Below are 23,313 nucleotides of genomic sequence, written 5' to 3'. Positions count from 1 at the left end.
GTAACAATTCTCTGGCACTCAGTAACAATTCTGTCTGTCCCTGAGTAACAATTCTCTGGCACTCAGTAACAATTCTGTCTGTCCCTGAGTAACAATTCTCTGGCACTCAGTAACAATTCTGTCTGTCCCTGAGTAACAATTCTCTGGCACTCAGTAACAATTCTGTCTGTCCCTGAGTATGAATTCTGTGGCCCTGAGTAACAATTCTGTCTGTGCGAGTAACAATTCTGTGTCTGTGCAAGTAACAATTTTGTGTCTGTGCGAGTAACAATTCTCTGGCACTCAGTAACAATTCTGTCTGTCCCTGAGTAACAATTCTCTGGCACTCAGTAACAATTCTGTCTGTCCCTGAGTAACAATTCTCTGGCACTCAGTAACAATTCTGTCTGTCCCTGAGTAAAAATTCTGTGGCCCTAATAACGTTTCTGTGGCCCTAAGTAACAATTCTCTGGCACTGAGTGAAAATTCTGTCTGTCCCTGAGTATGAATTCTGTGGCCCTAACTAGCGTTTCTTTGTCCCTAAATAACGATTCTGTGGCCCTCATTAACAAGTCTGTGTCCCTGAGTAATGGTTCTCTGTCCCTAAGTAACTTCTCTCTGTCCCCAATTCTCGTTTCTGTGGCCCTAACTCTGTCCTTGTCCCTAGTACAGAGCGGTCTGCCTCTGTTCAATGACTGCAGGCAAATGAAGATTTCCAAAATGGCCGCTATATATACCTCGACCATTACACAGTGCTGGCTGGCTGGCTGCTGATTGGCTGATGCGATCACATGTCGTTGAGGAATGCATTATGGGGCAGCGCGCCTTGTCTGCGCGCCTTCCCCGACATCCCCGCTCCGTCGCCGCACATGTCAGCCGCCATTTTCGGAAAAATTTCGATTCGCGCGTCCGAATTAGGCTGTTTTTCGGATTCGGCACGAATCAAAATTTTTCCGATATTCGACTCGAATTCCACTTCGGATACTTCGATTCGCTCATCTCTAATCATGACGACAGTGAGGAATCATCCCAGAACTACACATGAGGATCTTGTCAATGATCTCCAGGCAGCTGGGACCACAGTCACCAAGAAAACAATTGGTAGCACACTACGCCGACAAAGACTGAAATTCTGCAGTGCCTGCAAGGTCCCTCAAGAAAGCACATGTCCTGGCCCATCTGAAGTTTGCCACTGAACATCTGAATGATGCAGAGGAGGACTGGTTGAAAGTGTTGTGGTCAGATGAGACCAACATCGAGCTCTTCGGCATCAATTTAACTCGCTGTGTTTGAAAGAGGAGGAGGAATGCTGCCTATGACCCAAAGAACACCATCCCAACTGTCAAACATGGAGGTGGAAACATTCTGCTTTGGGGGTGTTTTTCTGCTAAGGGGACAGGACAACTGCACCGCATCAAAGGGAGGATGGACGGGGCAATGTATCTGTCAAATCTTGGGTGAGAACCTTCTTCCCTCAGCCAGGGCATTGAAAATAGGATCATGGATGGGTGTTCCAGCATGACAATGACTCAAATCACACGGCCAAGGCAACAAAGGAGTGGTTCAAGAAGGAGCACATTAAGGTCTTGGAGTGGCCTAGCCAGTCTCCTGACCTTAAATTGATTGAAAATCTGTGGAGGGAGCTGAAAGTTCGAGTTGTCAAACGTCAACAACCAAACCTTAATGACTTGGAGAGGATCTGCCAAGAGGAGTGGGCCAAAATCCCTCCTGAGATGTGTGCAAACCTGGTGGCCAACTACAAGAAACGTCTGACCTCTGTGATTGCCAACAAGGGATTTGCCACCAAGTACTAAGTCATGTTTGTAAAGAGGAGCAAATACTTATTTCCCTCATGAACATGCAAATCAGTGCATCACTTGTTAGACATGCCTTCTTTTGAATTTTTTGTTGTTGTTCTGTCTTTGTGTTACAATACACTTACCATTCGATTTTTAGACTGATCATTTCTTTGTGAGTGGGCAAACATTCAAAATCAGCAGGGGGATCAAATACTATTTTCCTTCACTATATATATATATATATATATATATATATATATATATATAATACTGCCAAAGGTATCCCAGTCTTGATCAGTAGGGTTCAATATTGAGTTGACCCACCCGTTGTAGCTATAACAGCTTCAACTCTTCTGGGAAGGCTGTCCACAAGGCTTAACAGTGTGTCCATGGGAATGTTTGACATTCTTCCAGAAGTGCATCTAATTCATCCCAAAGGTGTTCTATCAGGTTGTGGTCAGGACCCTGTGCAGGCCAGTCACATTCCTCCACCCCAAACTTGCTCATCCATATCTTTATCAACCTTGCTTTATGCACTGTTGCGCAGTCATGTTGGAACAGGAAGGGGCCATCTCCAAACTGTTCTCAAAAAAGTTGGGAGCATGAAATTGTCCAAAATGTCTTGGTATGCCGACACCTTAAGAGTACCCTTCACTGGAACTAAGGGGCCAAGCCCAACCCCTGAAAAACAACCTCACACCTTAATCTCCCCCACTAAACTTTACACTTGGCACAATGCAGTTAGGCAAGTACCGAGACATATCCATCAGATTGCCATACAGAGAAACATGATTTGTCACTCCAGAGAACATGTCTCCTGTGCTCTAGAGTCTAGCTATTGACTCTGCAGACAGTTGGCGACTTCTGCCCACTGTGCGCTTCAGCATGCGCTGACCCCACTCTGTCATTTTATGTGGCCTACCATTTTGTGGCTGAGTTGCTGTTGTTCCTAGTTGCTTCCACTTTGTTATAACACAACTAACAGTTGACTGTGGAATATTTAGTAGCAAGGAAATTTCATGAATGGACTTATTGCACTGGTGGCAACTTATCAGGATACCAAGCTTGAATTCACTGAGCTCCTGAGAGCAACCCATTCTTTCACAAATGTTTGTAGAAGCAGTCTGCATTCCTAAGTACTTGATTTTATACAAATAAACAAGGAATTAGCGCATGCAAATTCCCCGATCCCTAACGACAGAGGGCACTGAACAACGTTCATAATAAAGTCCAATGACATATAAAAATAAACACAAATGAGTCCATATAGCGCTAGGGCAAACTCTTGTAGCTGTAGCAGACTCTGGGTAAAGTTATAAAACAGAGAAAAAGAGTGCCTTTAAGTGCAGTATGTAGAATATTTATTGAGGAACAATAAAGATGGAGGACATGACTGCATCCTCGATGTGATAGCCATAGTCAGTGCTGTGGGAGAGACTCTGGATGTATACAAGGAGCCAGCCGGCATGTGTGAGTATCGGAAGATGGCATCCGGAGTACACCCTGGAGCATGACATTGGCATCATCGTGATGACTTGGGGAAGTCTAGCATGCAATGTGATGCCTTTCGGAGCATGCGCGAGGCTGATAGAAGGCAGAAGTGCGCTCCCTTCTCAAGCATAAGCTTATGCTTGAGAAGGGAGCGCACTTCTGCCTTCTATCAGCCTCACGCATGCTCCAAAAAGCAGGCTGACAATTTATAGAGAGACCAAAGCTACCAGCTACCAGAGTTGGGCTCATTCCCTAATCAAACAGCCCAAACAAACTCAGTTGCCTCGATTCCCAAGCAACCTCAGTTCCTTCACTAAAAAAAAAAATAAAAAAACAAGAAACATACCCAGCAAATTGCCAGAATCTGAAACATGTTCTTTTGTGAAGCATTTACTGTTTTATTACCAAAACAGTAGCTCAAAGAGGACTCATATGATGAAGCAGAGGTAGCTCATATGCAGCCAGGTGAGTAGCCCTCCACTATCAGAACAGGCTTGTGGGCAGGAAGCAAAATAGCATGCAACCTCTTTGGAAGACCCAATTAATGTGGATAGTTTCTTTCCTGTTGCTACCAAAATATTTCAGTTGGGGTGGCCCTTTGTCCTTGATTCTTGGATCCCTCCAGCTGTTCACCTACATTACTGGGGCTACCATGGACAACATTGAGAGGGATTCTGTTTATGAGGATAATCACATGCAGTGTTCTGAACTGCTTTACTCCTGTACTGATTCTCAGCTAGGCTCTCTGTTGTTATTGAGTCATATGGAGACTATGAGGTTGATTTACAACTGGACTGGAGAGTGTAAAATCTGGTGCAGCTGTGCATGGTAGCTAATCAGCTTGTAAATTCAGCTTTTTTAATTAAGCTTTGACAAAAAAAAACATGTAAGCTGATTGGTTTCTATGCAGAGCTGCACCAGATTTTACACTCCCTAGTTTTAGTAAATGAACCCCTTTGCTATGCAGCCACATGTTACCCTGATTAAGTCACAGAGCCATTCCTGTGAAGATTCTATGTTTGCGCAGCTTTTATAATCTGTTTTGTATTATTTGCAGTGTATGAATGTTTACCGTTTTGCACTTTTGATTCTAAATTTACGCTTCTTTAGTAAATTTCAAGTTACAGTTTCTTCCAATCTGATCATTTGACCGATTACCTATTCTGTTAAATATGTACAGTATATGGACAAATAGAAGAAGGGAGGTAGAACTAAAGGAAGGTAGAGGAAACAAGACATATAATAAAACTGAAAATTCAATTGCGATCAATCCATGCCTCATTGAGACTTTCAGAATAAATAAAATCCCCGTATAAAGAATACGAAAATGACTTTGTACCATGTTTTACATTTTTTTTTTAAGAAAAAAGGAAATAGCCTCCCACTACTACAAAGGGCTATGCACACATAGGCAAGGATAAGTGATTTTTAAACTCCAATATATATGGAAATGACATTTATGTAACAGTGGACTGCATGTGATTTGCATCGTAGTGGGGATTCTTAAGCTTTAAAATCAGTGGCAAGTGACACAGTGAGGGGCAATGCCAAAGTCCAATTGATTTTGAGTGCAAGACCATTCCTTGCAGGACATGTAATGAGGTAGGCAGTAGGGATGGATCGCTAACACCTGGGAGAGAAGCTTTAAAAATAGACCTCAGACTGACAATAGCAAGAAGAACATAGACTACAGCAAGAATTAATGAAGAATAAAAACCCAACAATTTTTAAATCCTGTAAGCCTCAGTACCTGCAGACGACTTTAAGGCTGTCAGATTTAGACTCTAAATGATAACACAGGACATAGGAAGATTGTCTCCGGGGAAAGATGTTTTCACTGTTCACTAAATGCCTTTTAAATAATATTACTATTGACATAAATATAGAAAGTTTCATGGTTTCATGAAGAAGTTTTTGCAAAAGAAGGAAACATACAGTGCATGACATGTGCATTGGGAAATGGAGAAGCGTAAGGCTTCAGGCAGATGCTATGGATTTTAGTTTTTTACTGTAGGATGTCATTAATAAAGGCTTCTCATAGAGCTTTGATAATTGACACCAGTTCCTAGCAACCATGCCAGCATCTGGTAACCCTTGTAGTATCTGTGGAGATTTGACCTGAACTTAGAAGAGTTATATTATTATTAATCTAGAAATGTTAATTGTGCCTTAAAAGTACCATTAAAAATTTACCCTTTGTCTTGAACGCCTTCTGAAAAATAGTAGTGCACTTTCTGGTAGGTGAATGTGTCTAGGAACTCCTTTTGCAGAGTGAGATCAGATCAAGCTGGCCATACACTGTTTGAATTTGTGCTTGTGTCTGATGAACCTGCAGAAATTTGCTTAGTGGGTGACTTTGTTGCCCGCTCCTGCCAGACATTCTTCAATTAAAAAACTGAAGAATTGTCCAATCAGATGCAGCCACTCCCCAGGTAATCTGGAATCCGTCAGCAGCAGCTGTCAGGATACAGTAGTCCAACAAGGGGATTCGTCCATCTGTATTGTATAGCATGGGCAGAGGAATCTGTTAGATTTTTTTGTTCAGTCTGCAAAAAAAGGTTGAACGTTCCCCCAGAATTCTACACAGATGTAATATGTGTGTGATCTCCCACAGTTTACGAAAAAGGAGACAGTTTCTCTGTAGGAGATCACATGTGTATTACATCTGTGTAGGTTAAGGGAGGAATGCCATACACAAAGTTATGGGACATTTCATTTGGGGAATATATTTGTGATCCATACATTTGTATAACTAAGAAAAAGGGTGTGATAAAGAAAGATGTTTACACTCTCGGTATCTGGCAATTAAATTAACTAAAAAGGAAAATAATGTGTCCATAAATGTCTGCTGCAACAAAGCGATATAAATACAACACATTGATACCGTGTTGTGGAACGTTGATAAGCTGTGGCTTTTTTTCAGTTGATGGATATTCAGGTAGTGCAATGCTGTGGTATGAATGTGTGGGTGATCCCATTGGTGGCCTTTAATGACAAATCTGCCATTTTTATTGTAGATGACAAAAGTGTGACTTTTTCGAGTAAAAAAAAATACTTTGTATTTAGTATGTAGTCTTGGAGTACAGTCCACCCTTTTTTTTTTTTTTTAGTCTTCACTCTTGAATTAAAGCCTACAGGCAATATTGGTGTCTAGTTATCCCTTGCTTTTGCATTTTTGGACACAGCTTCCACAGTTCGGGTTCTCTCTAAAGTGGTCCTGCTCAGGCCAAAGTAACAGGTTCATGTAGTTTCTCCTCTCGCCAGCTGCCTAAATACACTTTTTATACACTCTAATGCTGCCTTACGGGCAGTCCCCGAGTTAAGAACGTTCGAGTTACGAGCGACTCGTACTTATGAGCAAAGGGAGAAACAAGAAGTGCAAGGAAATCTACCCTTAGGAAGGGAAATTCACTCCTGTAAGAGTTATCATGGGAAAGAGGTGTCTCCACTGAAGGTTTATCACCAATCTTCAAATTTTCAAAATCCAATTGTCACAGGGACAGAAAGTGAGGTGAAATCTTCTGAACAGGGTCACAGACAGCAAAACAAACATTACAGGGGTAATAACCCTTAACAATGCTATTCAAAAAACATAAAAATATTTTTTTTGACTGGAGTCACACTTAAAAAATGTACCTGTTCCAAGTTGCATACAAATTCAACTTAAGAACAAACCTACAGACCCTATCGTGTTCATAACCCAGGGACTAGAAAATGATAAAATAAAGCGAGCGCTAAATCTGAATGATAGAGTAAGCAGCTGAACACACTAAAAGGTAAACCATAATGCCTCTAAACAACAAAAAATAAATATTGGTGCAGCGCTGAACATTTAAACAAAAGACCTGCTGTGTGGTTTATAAATGCATATACAGCAAAAATGCATTATTTATATATGTGGAGTGATCGGACAAGATGTATCGCTGAAGATACACTAGAAATAAGAATATAGAAAACGCATGATCATGACATGCGTGGAAGTATCCAAATGTCCAAAATGTATGAGGATCAGGTACAACCTTCCAAAAGTTTATATAGAATCCAAATGCGTATATATTCTCCTCTGGATGATGTGATTGATGTACAGAGTGCGCACTTACCAGATGCGCTAATAAAAAGCGCGTTGTTATATAGTATCCCTGGTGTGAAGAGGTCCCTCGGGTATGGATGACGATACAGCCTAGGGGTGGGTGGTCCTCCTCAGGGTCCTGGGGTGCGTTAGTCTTTCCAGATATTTAGCCTCTTTAAGGTACCGGGATACTGACTGGAAGAGGTGCTGAGGGATTTAAACTGCTCGGTACACAGCAAACATTAGGAATATCCCATAGTGTAATATGATAAAAGTACTTTATTTGGTAATGGTAAAGGTATATTATAAAAAACGTACAGAAAGAACTGTAGTGTTACAAAAATGCCACATAAGATTCGCTTATGTAAAACATATGAACAACTGTTCAGCTGGGAATATGGAGTGGCCGTCGGATCCCCGTGATCCGACGGCTTGACGTCAACGGCTTACAAGGGCTCCTCCTTAACGCGTTTCGAACTCAACGTTCATTTTCAAAAGGGGTATGCCTGTGGGACTGCCTGAATTTTGTCTGCTGGAGGAAAGAAAAAAAATGTATGTAAACTAGACAATGGTTTTGTTGGAGTCTTCACAAGGCTAAGGGATCTTATCCTGCCCCCACATTGGAAGGTTTGGGCTTGACATTTGGCCCACTCAACACTGCACTGTGTATGGTAAAAAGAGTCGCATTCTTCCCATGTATGAAAGTATGAAACTCTCCTTTCAGTAGGGGAACAAATGTGAGGTTAGTATAAGCAATCTAGGAAGGAGTGGGCAATTAAGACAGTCCTTAAATCCAGCCAAACATGGATAGAAATTCAATGGGTTCAGCAGGGATCAGTCAAATTTTGATCCATGTATGGGCTAGCTGGTTGTATACAAGCTGATCTATCAATCGTTTTATGTACAACCAGACTGTCGGCCAGCTATAACCTGCCAGCTTTAGCCAGCAACACTGATCATTGTATTGTCTGTTTATTTTACTATCCCTAGAAATGAGGCATAAAGTAACTTCAGAGTGGATCATTAATATATTTACCACAACTTTTTTTACAAGATTTTAAAGGATGCAATCGTAAATTAACCACTTGAGCCCAGGAAGGTTTTACCCCCCTTCATGGCCTGAGCATTTTTGCTATTCAGCACTGCCTACTTTAACTGGCAATTGCATGGTCATGTAATACTGTACACAAATTAAATTTGTAGAATTTTCTTCACCTAAATATACCAAACATTTTGAAAAAACAAACAAACAATATTTTTCTATTTCTGTTATAAAACATATCCAATAAAAAAATGATTCTGCTACATGTCCTTGGTAAAAAAAAAATCCCAATATGTGTATATTAATTGGCTTGTTTGAAAGTTTTAGCATCTAAAAACTATAGTATATATGCTGGAATTCCACATCTATGACACTATACTAGTAATGGTGGTGATCAGTGACTTATAGTGGGACAGTGATATTGTGACTGGCAATCTGGTGCTAGCTTACTATGGCTGGGAGGTACACTAACTGACCAAAAATCACTGACATTAATAGTGACTTCAATACAAGGATTAGTTTTAATACTGTACACTGACAGTGTTCTAATGACACTGGCTGGGAAGGGGTTAAAATGTAGGGGCAATCAAAGGGTTAACTGTGTGCCTAACAATGGGCAATGTGTGCTGCTTTTACTTTAATGTGTAGCTGTTTTTTCTCCCTGCTTTGTAGGGAGAATATAAACAGCCAGATCGCTGTTTCTTGTACACAGAGTTTTGTGTATTGTACACACAGAACTCTGTGTGTGATTGGATACAGCCGAACAGCTGAAAAAATCATTGGCTGAAATCAGCTGCCAAACTTAGCTGTCAAACTGTGATTGGACACAGCACAGGCCAGCAGGGGATGAGCGCACATGCGTCTCGATCCCAGAAGAAATATTGTGTCCTACAGCCTGGAGATGCCACCTACTCGCATAACAACTACTGCGAGCGGATAAAAAAGTGTCAAGCAACATATACACTTGAGATGTGTGCACAACAGAATACCTCCTTTTTCCATCCAGTTTTGGAGCTATATACTTTAGTTTTGGATAGTTTTGAGAAGGGTTAGAACCTTAGTCCAGTTTTTATTTCAGACTAATATCTGCATTTGAGCTATTTACCAAAATGTCCTGCCGCAATGACACAACTGCAGCTAAGGACATTTCTTCACTGGGTCTACAGCAATGAAAATTTGACATAGATCCCAACCTTTACCCACTTTTCTAATAAAAGTGATTTTTATTGTTGACTATGCCCCCTTTGGAGAAATTCCACTCAACTCCTGTCCTTGTGTCACAACAGGAAATGAAGGGACATGTCCCCAGGAATAGAGGGAAGTAATAAATATTTATCTTTTCCCCATTTTAATCAAAACCTAAAAAATGTTTTAGTTATGTGACATAGCATGAAAATGATCAGATTATACTGCAGTTAACAGGAACTTATTCCAGAGTAAATGATGATGATAAGAGCTAAAAACCGATACCAAGGCTGTTCGTGCTTTCATTCCTGAAAGCATAAGGGCTGATAACACACCATCGCACTACTTGGCCTGTTGGGAAAATCAAGCCCTTGGAGTTCTTTGAAGACAAAGTACTTATTTGAAGAAGAAAAACCCTCACTCGACCTCTCAAGCTCAAGAGGTTTTAAAATCTATTCAATCAGAATTAAAGCAGAAAAATTCTTGAGTACTGAAAGCCATGAAACTAGTCTAAAAGAAGAAGTATTGCTAAGCATATATGACATTTAACCTGGTCACCTAACTTAAAGTGGAACTAAACCCTTTCTATCCTTTACAGTCAAAGAGTGGCCATCTTAGCCTGTGTTTGATCCCATGGTGCTGCACATGCTATGATGTCAGCCATTTGATGGCTTGACAGATCAGATGAGCACACTGATAAACACAACTGTTAACTATAACAATTATCAATCATGGTATGGCTTGAATGTAACTGTTGTGGGAAACAGTTACTTTTGTGGGTTTAGTCACACTTTAAAGCCAAACTCTGGACAATTGTTTTGTTCAATAAATATTCAACTGCCTCTGGCTGTAATACTCACCTCCTTTCTGGTGCTATCACCATCATAAAGGACTATTCACTACCAGAGAATTTTCAAACGGGAAGAGGACTCGGTGCCTCGTGACCAAACTGAAGATGTGAAAAAAGTACAGTTATACTCACATTCACCTTGCCCCAACACCTCTCCATTCCTCTGTCACAGTCATGGGTCTAAGCCCTGTAGGAACTTTATGCTGGTCAGTGTGGGAGTTTACACAGCTTTCTCATGTGACTTTGTTGGGCTTTATAATTGACCATCAAGCCAAAGTACAGTATCCTAGGAAGAAGGCCACATGCTATTCTATGCCGAGGAATATAGGATATTTCTACACAATTCTGAATATGAACAGAGAGTTAGGAAAATGAGGCAGTAGTTGGATGATTTGGGTAAGGGGGGTTAGGGTGTTTCCCTATCAAGACAACCTGTAATTTTGCCTTGAAAGTGACGTAGGGAAGATTTGCTAAAACTGGAGCATGCAAATTCTGGCGGAGCAGTGCAGAGAAACCAGTCAGCTTCCAGTTTTTATTGTCAAAGCTTAATTGAACAAGCTGCAGTTAAAAGATGATTGGCTACCATGCACAGCTTCACCAGATTCTGAATGCTCCAGTTTTGGTAAGTCATCCCCATAGTGTTTAAATTAACTGGAACCATGCTAATTCATTCTCGATCGCTATTCTCCCCAAACAGTAATAGGGTTGGCATATAATGATCAGAGCACACTAGTAAAGATAAACGCTGCTTTTGCACAGGTCATCATGCAAGGGAATGTTAAAGCGATTCTAAAGGCTTTTTTATTTTTTAAAACAAACATGTCTATACTTACCTGCTGTGTGCAATGGTTTTGTACAGAGCAGCCCAGATCCTCCTCTTCTCAGGTCCCTCGCCAGTATTCCATACCCCTCCCTCCTGTCGGGTGCCCCAACAGCAAGCAGCTTACTATGGGTGCACCCGCTGCTCCATTCCTACATGGAGCTGTGGCCTAGCCCCGCCCCGCCCCCTCTCTTCTCATTGGCTCACCGGCCGTGATTGGCAGCAGTGGGAGCAAATGGCTCCCACTTTTGTCTCAGCCAATGAGGAAAGGGAGTCCCCGGATAGCCAAGAATCCAATGCACATCGCAGGATTGAGAGGGGGTTTAGGTGAGTATTAGGGGGGCTAGGGAGGATGCTGCACAGAGAAGGTTTTTTACCTTCATGCATAGAATGCATGAAGGTACAAAATCTTGAGCCTTTACAACCACTTTAAGTGCAGGTGTGAAAGAGTTTTAAGTTAAGAAAAGTCAGTTCCCAGTTACAAAGTAAAACAGAATCAAAGAGGGGCACAGAAGGGGCTGTTCCAACTAAAAACGGCAACAGCAGGGATCCTAAATATCTGCTCTTAGAGGAGACATTTAGTTTTATACATTTTAAATTGAGTAGGGTTTATATTCAGTGCATTCTGAACTATTGCCCTGGAACAAGCATGCAGGAAGTAAGGTCACAGTGAAGCTCTTTATATGCATACTTGTTCCAAATCAGTTACTTCAAATACTGAAGCCATTAGATCAACATGGCAGTCAGGCAACTTTGTAAAAGAAGAAGACAGCACAGCAGCTTCTATGTTTATTTTTAGCACAGGTTTCCTTTAATAACTGTCTATTATTCAGATTCCCCTTGTTTGGATAATGACTAAAATTATGGAAATACAATGCTACTGTTGGATTAACCATAACACCACCAACATGTTGTCTTATGTGTGTGCTCCGTTTCCTGTTTTAATGTATGCATAACAGCTGTTTACGCCGATGAATACCAAACGAGTATTTTTTTCATGACTTGCTTTATTACTTAGCATGCCGCTTCCTTAAAGAATTTATATGGTGTACGTGGAAATATAGCAGTCCCTATGGGTATTAAGTGCACTACTGGGAAATTAAATAGATGTTACAAAACATTCAACATAGACTCTAAAGAACATGGATTGATAAAAAAAAATTTAATTAGCAAAATATCAGTCGGAAAATGAAACTTGTTAAATATCAACATGGAATGCAATGGAAGATAGAATAAAATTAGTAGAGTTCAGATAATAATAATAATGATGATGACGATGATAATAATAATAATAAAAATAATAACATTAATATGACTGCAGATAAGCAGGTCTTGAAGACAACTACATCATTTTTCAGTTGAGAAATGATCATAGCGTGTATGGTAACACAGTAAATTTTTCTCGACTTACTGTTTGGGGAGGACCCATCTGCCATTCTGCTGCTTGAAAAAGTTATGTTTTTAACCACCTAACACCAGTTCACTAATTGAGCCAGGAGAATCAAATATATTCTTCAGTGAAAAAAATAATACAGTCCACAATGGAGCAATTTATCCTCAAAGTTAAGGACAGAAGCACTGAAGTCATCCTTCAGTAGCTCAGTTTCCCCTGCTCCCCCCAGCTTTCTAATCTCTAATGATTGACTGGGCAGTCTAATAGCCTGCTAATTTCAAATACACTAAATAAGTAAATACGGAGCAGGTGTTCTGGGAGGGGAGAAAAGAGTGATCTGAGCTGCTGAGAGAATGACTTAAACACCTTTAGTGTTTCTGCAGTTAAATTTGAGGCTGAACTGTTCTACAGTGCCCGCAGCTATAGAGACCAGTAAATGTTTGTTTTCAAAACTTATTTTATGCATGTTAACAATATTTACATACTTGACTTGTACTGACTACAAAAAATAAGCTAAATCTGTACTAGTGTAAGAAGTAATATCAGTGTAAACAATAATGTAACATAAATGGTAAGAGCAGCAAGCAGAAAAAACTAATATAAAGTCCATTATACATAAATATGTAATAACTGCAGTGTTTCCGTGAGCTGGATGGTATAATCTCCACTAACTGTGTAATGAAATGGGATAATATCCCATGTAAGACAAATTCAGCCATTCATACATTAAATGAATAATGCAGTGATTCTGCTGACGTCAGCACGCTTAGACATGTTGGACTACAGGATTGCAGGAGTGCTGTGGTGCTGGTCTATGTTCTTACAGCCATTTGAAGTTAATTCATTCACTGATATGAGTGCATTTTAATCTATTAAGTATTAAAGCAATTTTAACAGTATTTCACCAATACATGTCCATTTTTTTGTGTTTTTTAGTATTCCACATTCATGTGTTCATCCGTGGTCCAAATTGTAAACTGCTCTCCTGTGGGAATTTTCACTGGATGTTTTATTATAGACTAATTACATACTACAAGTAGACTCTTCAAGAGCAGATGCTCCAGAGCTTAGTGATTGAGCAAAAGTTCTGCTGACTTCCATCATCCAATCACGTCCAAGCAAAAATGCTGTTTTTTTTTTCTTGCATGTGATTGGGTATTCTTTGCAAAGTGAAGCTTCACCTCAGCTTTGCAGGTTCAGGACCTGGAGGACTTACCATAAATTCTGTGCTCTACCAGATACTCCTGAAGGAGAATGTCCTGCCATTAGTTTTTGACCGCAAGCTCAAGCACACTTGAGAGAAGTGGGGCAATGATCCAAAACACACAAGCAAGTCCAACTCTGAATGGTTAAAAAAAACAAAATTAAGGTTATGGAGTGGCCTAGTCAAAGTCCAGACTTAAATCTGATTGAGATGCTATGGTATGACCTTAACCACTTCCTGTCCGGACACTTTTACCCCCTTCCTGTCCAGGGCAATTTTCAGCTTTCAGCGCTATTACACTTTGAATGACAATTGCGCGGTCATGCAACACTGTACCCATATGAATTGTTTAGCATTTTTTTGTGACCAATAAAGCTTTATTTTGGTGGTATTTATTCACCACTTGGATTTTTATTTAATGTAAATTAAAAAATCCAAAAATTTTGAAAAAAAGTGTTTTTCTTATAAAATTTTGCAAATAAATATTATTTCATCATAAATCTTGGCCAAAATGTATTCCATTATATTTTTAGTAAAAAAAAATAACCCAAATTAGTTTATAACCAAAAATTATAATTTATAAACATTTTTTTTTACATTTTTTTTTATATATTATTTATTTATGTATTTATTTTACATACCATCACCCTAGCAGTACAGTGTCACCATGGTGACACTGTATTACTTGTGGGAGGTGATGAAGATTTTTTTTTACACTGATTGCTTTTACACCCATAAAGGATGTAAAAGCAAGCATTTATTCTTCTCTCTAGCTGCATTCTTGCAGCCATTGTGAACTACTGAGTGAGCTGTGATTAGTCACAGCTTGTCACATGGTACAAGGCTGTTGTGAATAGCCTTGTACCATGTGACCTCTGTGATCATTCACAGGTTTCACAGGTATTAAGCAATGATGTCACAATTGACATATTGCTTACTACTCTGCATGTGATCACTGATTGGCTAATCAGTGATCACATGATCGGGACCTCGCACGGAGGTCCCGTCCGTCGATCGGTGTTTCACTGTGTCCAGAGGACACAGCGGGCACCGGACCGTGGTGCTGCGCTCTCCCAGGGAGCGCGCACAAGCAGGGGGCCAGGAAAGCCATTTATAAATGGCCACACGACCCTGCACTGCACTGTTTATATACAATGGCCGGACGGGAGGTGGTTAAACAGGCCGTTCATGATCAAAAATCCCCATTATGGCTGAATTAAAACAATTCTGCATGAGGGATGAGGGAAATTCACCAACACTCCATAGATGTAGTGTTTCTACAAGAGACACATATAACTCATGATACAAATGTTAAGCTATACACAAAGTACTACCCAATGTGGTACTATGACGACTCTCCAGTTAAAAGGTCTAAAGGAATAGCAATCGGGTTTTCAAAAAATGTTAGTTTTACCCTGGAGGGGAGATTGGAGGACCCAGAGGGCCAGTTTCTATTCCTTAGGGGAAAATTACAAGGACTTGAATATACATTAGCTAATATCTACTGTCCGAACAAAAACCCAGTAACATTCTTGGAGGGTGTGTTAAGATTTCTGAATTTAAAAAGGGTAGTCTGGTTGTGGCAGGAGATTTTAATTTGTTTCTGGATCCTCAGTTGGATACGTCATCAGGTACGCAGAGAGAGGATGGTAGGAATTTAAAACTATTGAAGAGGTTATTATATCAATGTCAACTGACTGACACTTGGAGAGTAAAACATCCAAGAGAAAGAGATTACACCTTCTTCTCTCCAGAACATGGATCGTATTCAAGACTGGATTATATAATGATCGAGCATAGACAACTATGTGGAGATTAAATGAGATGCTTATACAAGATCCTGAAATAGAGAAAAGGCTAAGGCAGGAAATTGAGCAATTTTTTGAACTCAGTGAGACAGAGGAGGTTTCAGTGGCCACAATCTGGGAGGCACATAAAGCATATATCAGGGGAATATTGATTTTGATAGGGGCAGAAGAAAAGGAAGAGCAGGGAAAAAAAATAAAGATGGTGATGGCTCTATAAGTTAGAACAGTTACATAAAAAGAAGATAGGTACAGACATATCAGAATATAATTTTTAAAAGAGAAGAATTAAATGATCTTATGGAACAGGAGACGAGAAGGATACTTAATAGGGCCTCAAAAGAAAGATATCAGTGGGGGAATAGACCTGAAAAATACTTAATGAGGAGGCTAAAGGAAAATAAATAAAAAAACTTCATAGAAAAAATTAAAGATGGTAAAGGAGAAATGGTGTTCCCCACCACTGATATTGCTAGTAGGTTCCAAAAATATTATAGCAGGCTGTACGATGTGAGCTTCAGAAATAAAAAAAAAAAGAAGACGAAAAGAAGAGAAATAGGCAGAAATACTTAAATGAGGCAGAAATGCCAAGAATAGCAGCAGAAAAATTAGAAGCCCTAGAGAGAACTATTACCCCGGAGGAAATCACCTTAGATCTAAAGAATATGGCTGCAGGAAAGAGCCCTGGTCCGGAAGGATATATTGTGGGCTATTTTTAAAAATTTTTAGATTTCCTGATCCCTAAAATGTGTGGTTATATGAATGCAATAGGAGAGGGGCTGGAAATGAGGGAAGAATCACTGAAAGCATATATAACTATCATACTTAAAGAAAAAGAAGGGAAGGATAGCTCACAGTGTGCTAGTTAAATGCTATATCCATACTAAACATTGATAGAAAATTGTATGCTAAGGTATGGCAACTAGACTGAAGGAGCTGATGCTGGAGTGGATACACCTGGATCAGGTAGGATTCATTCCCGGTAGAAAAGAAAGGGACAATGGCCTGAGATCATTGCTCTTCTTACAAAGAGTAAAGAGAGAGAAACAGCCAACAATATTCCTGTTGATTGATGCTGAAAAGGCTTTTGACAGGGTCAACTGGGGATTTCTGTTTGACACATTAGAGGTTTTAGGTCTAGTGCCTAAAATGTTAAAGTGGATAAAAGGGCTCTATAACGGTCTGTCAGTGGCAGTTAAGGTCAATGGATCCCTCTCTCAGTTTTTAAAATGTATAATGGTACTAGACAAAGATGTCCACTCTCTCCTTTGTTATTTGTATTATCCCTGGAACCCGTCTTGGCGAGGGTAACAAAGTGTGTTGATATAGCTGGAATAAAGATAGGGGAAGTGGATCATAAGGTGGCAGCATACACAGATGATATGTTATTCCATATTGTAAATTCTAGAATAACATTGCCTAATTTAATGAGACTTTTAAAACAGTATGGTGAGCTATCAAATTTGAAAATAAACCCTGCAAAGTCAGAGATTTTAAACATCAATATCTTAAAGCTAGAGAAGTTGAGTCTACAAAATGATTTTCCATTTACTTGGAGGGAAAAGGAAATAGGCTACCTGGGAATAAAATGAACTCCTTCAATAAAAAGCCTATACCAGGCAAATTATATTCCTTTACTAAATTAAATAAAGAACGAGCTGGGGAGAGTTTAAAAAGGAGGAGCTTCCTGGATAGGTTGTATAAACCTGGTAAAGATGGTGATAGTACCAAAAATCCTGTATAAGTTTCAAATGATCCCAGTGCATCTGCCAGGGTCTTTCTTTGGGATAATAAAGAAGATGATGCTCAGGTTTATATGGGCAAATAAGAAACTGAGAATTAGTTATGAGGTATTGTGTAGGACAAAAGGGAATGGGGGTTTGGGTTTGCCTAATTTTAGGAAATATTATTTAGTGGTAATATTATCATGAATAGTGGATTGGACATATAATGCACAATTATGACAAATCACAGCTTGAACTATCTTGCTTTGCATGTAATGAGTCTATCTCATATATTAGTTTCACCTTTTAAGTTGCATTATTGAAATAAATGAACTTTTGCACAATATTCTAATTTTTTCGAGTTTCACCTGTATAAGCAAAAGGGATGGAAATATAATTCTGTATTGACCCCCTTGGTGGGAACGGAGTATTTCCTCCCAGGGAAGGACAATATTTCCAGAAAATGGATTAAAGATAAAAATGCATGTTTGAAGGATATATTAAATAAAGGGAAATTGCACTCTTTTCAAGATTTAAAGAAGAAAAAAGATTTATTTTTCACATTAGATGAGTGGCGGTACTGTCAATTAGGTCATTTTGTTTCAAGGCTCCCACAACCACTGAGGATGCCGGAAGATCTGTATCCATTTGAAAAATTGTTGAATGTAAATATAGTTCCAAAACAAGTCACCTCTAAGTTCTATAAGATCCTTATCGATATGGAAGGAGCTGATTCTCCCCTGTTCTTGGAAAAATGGGAAAAGGAACTTGGAACAGAATTGAATGAGCAACAAAAGAATAAAATATTTAAACTATCACATGAGGTGATGAATATGAGCACAGTTGAAATTAATTGCAAATATCTGGCGAGATGGTATATTACACGGAGTGTGGCACATAAATAAGTAAATGTTTCACCTTTATGTTGGAGAGGTTGTGGGAATAAGGGAACAATGGCACATATATGGTGGGATTGTCCGAAAATACAGAACTACTGGAAATAAATAATCCAATATATTCAGGAAATATGTGGGATCATCATACAGAAAGACCCGTGGATTTGTTTATTTTATAATTTTGAGCCTTCAGTGAAACTGTATAAAAACAGGGTATTATATCATTTAATCAGTGTGGCTAAGGGCTTGATTCCCAAGTTCTGGCAAGCTTTGGAGCCACCAAAAATAAATGATTGGATAAATAAAGTTGAAAATATTTATAGGATGGAGGAGTTATGTCATATAAAGGAGGATAAAACAGAAAAATTCAGGAAAACGTGGAGTAGTTGGTTAGACTTTAAAACATCTAAAAGATATTCGGGACATAGATATAGATAGAGAAGCATGAGAGGAGATAGATACTAGGCAATAAGATGTGAACAGGGACAAACTGGTGGGAGGGGGGGTTAGGGGATAAGGTGATGTAAAATGGAATTTATGTATATGTGAAGTGTTTGTGTATAAGCTTGTTCTTTTTTTGTACTGGAAAATGTAATAAAATATATCATTTAAAAAAAGAAATAAAAGGAAGGGGCAGGTTGACATCCTACCGAGCTGAGTGTAAAAAAAAAAAAAACAATTCTGCAAAAATGAGTGGGCCAAAATTCCTTCACAGCGATTATTGCTAGTTATCACAAACTCTTGATTGCAGTGGTTGCCATACAACCAGTTATCAGGTTTAGGGTATCTTAATCATTTAAGTTTGACAATATGCAAAAAAAAAAAATCAGGAGGGGCAAATTTTTTTTCACAGCACTGTGTTAGGGAGGGGTAAAGAACAGTTTTAAGAGTAGATAGGGTTAAGTCCCCCAAAATGTTAATCAGCTAAGGTTTACATCTACTTTAAAAATCTGCAACCTCCAAAACAGAAAGTTTGCTTGTGTCACCAGAACAGAAGGAGGTTTTAGACTGTAGGGAGGACTAGACTTTGGAATTCAGTGCCAAAGAAGGTTGTCGTGTCCAGAAATATAACATTATACAGTATATTTGTATTTAAGCTATTTTTATTAAAATTACATTGTTTACTATAATTTCTAGAAAGCATCAGTAGATTGATTAATCCAGAGAATTCATCTGAAATTATTTTTTCTCCTGCTGTGAAGAAAGATAAATTAGCAGCTGTTATACTGGACCTTTGCTTCTCCTGTATCAAAATGTTTAATTTATATTATGTTTCACTTGATAGACTTTGGCCTTTTGTCACTCACTATGTAGCTATATGTTACACACAATTATGAAGTCCTAAAAGCAAATCAATGTGAGCAATCAGAAGGTACCTTTGCAAAATAAAAGGATAATGTACAACAGTGAAACTAGAATTGTACTATTCTGCCACTGTTATAAGAGATAATCATCTCTGTTACTTTTATTAACAAAAGGTGGTGTCTGTAGGGCTTTCATAATCATATTACTCTGAGGGTCTCATGTTTGGAATGATTGTGAGGTTAAGTGAATGATGTATATACACAAAAATGTCTCTAAAAATCCGGAGAATTAATCCAAAGTAGGTAGAGACTACTCATACATTCCTTCAATATCATTTCAATGCCTGGATCACTACCCAGTTAACATATGAATTTAATTTTTTATTTCCTTTAGGTGATTCTAAAGGCTTTTTCTTTATTTAAATAACAAATATGTCTATATTTACCAGCTATGTGCAGTGGTTTTGCACAGAACAGCCCGGTTCCTCCTCTTCTCAGGTTCCCCGCCTGCGCTCCTGGCCCCTCCCTCCTGTCTGGTGTCCCCCACAGCAAGTAGCTTGCTATGGGGGTACCCGCTGTTCTGTGTATCCATTCACACACGAAGCCGTGGCTTGGCCCCTCCCCCTCTCTCTTTTCATTGGCTGACTGGCTGTGATTGACAGCAGTGGGAGCCAATGTCTCCCGCTTCTGTTTCAGCCAACGAGGAGAGGGAATCCCAGGATAGTCGAGACTCCAGTGAACATCACTGGATTTAGAGGGGGCTTACATGAGTATTAGGGGGGCTGGGGATGCTGCACACAGAAGGTTTTTTACCTTTATGCACAGAATGCATGAAAGTAAAAATCCTTGAGCCTTTAAGACTACTTTTAGTTTGTTGACTTTATTGCTGTTTTATGCAGTATTTACTGAGTGTTTTGGCTTGTTGAGGTAAATATAGCAAAAAAGAATAGTGAATTGACATTTTCATTATCGAATGTAAAATTTGGGAAAAATGTATCACATGACCCAAATACCAGATGCGATGTGCTTTAGTGAATTGAGCCCCCAGTCTTTTATGGTGACTGGGCTGGCACATAAGAAACCCTAATTATTGGCCCTTCTAAACCACCCGACCAAAGTGTAATGGGTAGAAGTGCATTTTTGCTAGTTTGCTGCTACATGTGCATAATTGCTCAGAAGTTTGGTGTTTCTGTGAATTCATGCTCATTTCAGACTCACATCTTAACGCTACTTTACAGTTGGGTCTGGTGCATAGGCCCATATTAAAAACTTACTATGTAGCTATTATAAGTATTACACTACTCTAAATATTTCCTCCAACTTCTAAATGATTGGATTTGTTATTTTGAACAGCCAGTATAAAGAGTAGCAATGTAAAAAAATTCACTATTGGGTTCAGTCAATCATTTTTTGTGTATGTATTCTTCTCAGACTGTGTAACTTGGGGTATGGCATGGGTGTGTTTCTTATCTTCTTATTAAAAGGCATCCCTCTTTCTCATCTCAGAAGGTTGAGATGTATTGTCATTGGTGCCTGATTTTAGTTTTGCACACGGGGCATCATGCTGAGTAATGCGAACATAGGGATTATGGAAAAGGAGAGGTTAAACAGCGGGGAATTTTTTGCAAAGACTTTATCCTATATTTTAAAAATTCCACGTGTACTGCTATGCTGCCTTCTATTTAATAGCTAGTGACTGTACATTAAATGCCAAAAATAGTGTAGTTCATATTGATTTCTGTTATGCAACAACTGAAAATGTGGATTCACTGCTTTGGTGCCAATGAATCAAAGTATCATTATATTTATCTAAAAAAAAGTAAAGAATATGAATGAGAAGTAAGAGTTCAGACATCAAACGTTGCCTTACTTGATGTCAGCTTTAGTTATGTAATGGTTACAGATAATGTGAGAAAAACATGCTTTTAGAATTTTGAAAAGGCCATCCTATAAACTATGACAGACCTTGTTACTAGTATTTTGTATATTTGCCTATTGATTTAGGGGTCTCAAAAAATCCTACCCTGTTTTGGTGCTCATTAATGGCCAGCAATGATTATACAGCTCTAAAAAATCCATTGTTTCAGTACTTAAGTAACAAAAGAACAAGGAATCTGTTCCTCCTGGGCTCCCAGGGGGTTTGGACCTCCAACAGATGTTCTGCACGACTGCTCTTTTAATTTTAAGGGGATAAAGTGGGATCTGCTCCTCTCTGTGTGCCATGTCTCAGTGAGGTAAACCAAATACTGAGTTATAAAGCACATACTCACAACGCTAGTGTAATAAAGTAAAAACTCATATCGCAGATGCCCCTGTGTAAAACAATATTTCACACAAAGTCTTGTCATCAGAAACCATGTCACATATCTAAAGAAATAACTGTAGCAATAGCTGATATAGTATGCTAGGTTTACAATGTCATGGGCAAAACATAGGAAAAACATTCTGACTGATATGCTTTAAGTAATTTAAAATCTCATTGTAATTAAATATATAGTATACTGATCTATTATCTACTGTACATCTGTTTTGATAGATAAATGAATAGATAGATAGATAGATAGATAGATAGATAGATAGATAGATAGATAGATAGATAGATAGTCTGACTGATTTTTATTTCATAAACTAAAAAGTAAAGAATTCCAGATCGAGCTAAAATAAAATATACATTTACAGCCATGCTGTAAATATATGATCTCCCTTGTCAAACCTGGAAAGCACCATAATTAGTTGACAGTATAGTCTGTAGTCTTCCAGGAATGCAGGGAGAAAAGTATATAAATTTTAGTATACCCAGCTACAAGGTTTTCCAATACTGGTACTGCTCATCATATACTTACTATATACAGAGGAACATCTAGGGGCTGAATAAGGAAAGCATAGCCCATTCACCTAGCAAAGATGTAAACATATATTTTTGTATGATGTTAGCAATGCGGTACCAATGAGAAGATGCATTATTCTCATTAGAAGCTTGAATAATGCTGCACCTCAATGACTATTGTGGACCCAAAAGGCAGTTAATGTGTTGTACACAAAGAAGGCTTTTGTATATATATATGTATATATATATTATATATAAAAATTTTCCTTGCAAGTTAAGAGTATAATGTGCTATCATGCATAGCATATTAGCACATTATGAAAAGCTTACCTTAAAACGAAGCCCTCCAGTGGTGCTCTGTCACCGCTGACACGGCTTCCACCTTCACCAGGTCTTCCTTACAGGCTTGTGCGCTCCAGCCACTTGATTGGCTAAACTGCAATGATGTCACTCCTGTGTATGCGCACGGGAGTCATGGCCATATCACAGAACTCTAAAGGGAAAGCATGAGTATTCTGTCCCTTCAGAGTGCATGTGTCAGTGACGTAACCAGCTGCAGAAACAATATCTAGGCGGTGTTTACTACCACTTTAAGTAGGATTTTTTTTTTCAAGGAACAGGTAAAGTTAAACAAAAAATCAGTAGTACAGTATTTCAGTAATCCAGTACGTACCCCATGTTTTATCCCTTCAAATCTGAAATTATAGAAAAGTGACTGTTGGTCTTCCTGAAAGCCAGTGTATCCTTACATTCCTGTATGTACTGAGAACACAGTGCCTTTAATGCATTGAATTCAGCAGTGCCTGCTGAACTACAGATTTCCACCTACTCCCCATCCCTCTCTGATTTTATAACTAGGGATTAGGTTCAGAATCGCCACTACAATGGGTTTAAACACATCCTACTTTTCCCAGTTTCTGGTTAC

The sequence above is a fragment of the Staurois parvus genome, unplaced genomic scaffold (genome assembly GCF_062004578.1).
Source record: "Staurois parvus isolate SC_StPar_1 unplaced genomic scaffold, SC_StPar_1.0 ptg000006l, whole genome shotgun sequence".
NCBI classification, from domain to species: Eukaryota; Metazoa; Chordata; class Amphibia; order Anura; family Ranidae; genus Staurois; species Staurois parvus.
This window is presented reverse-complemented; position numbering follows the sequence as displayed.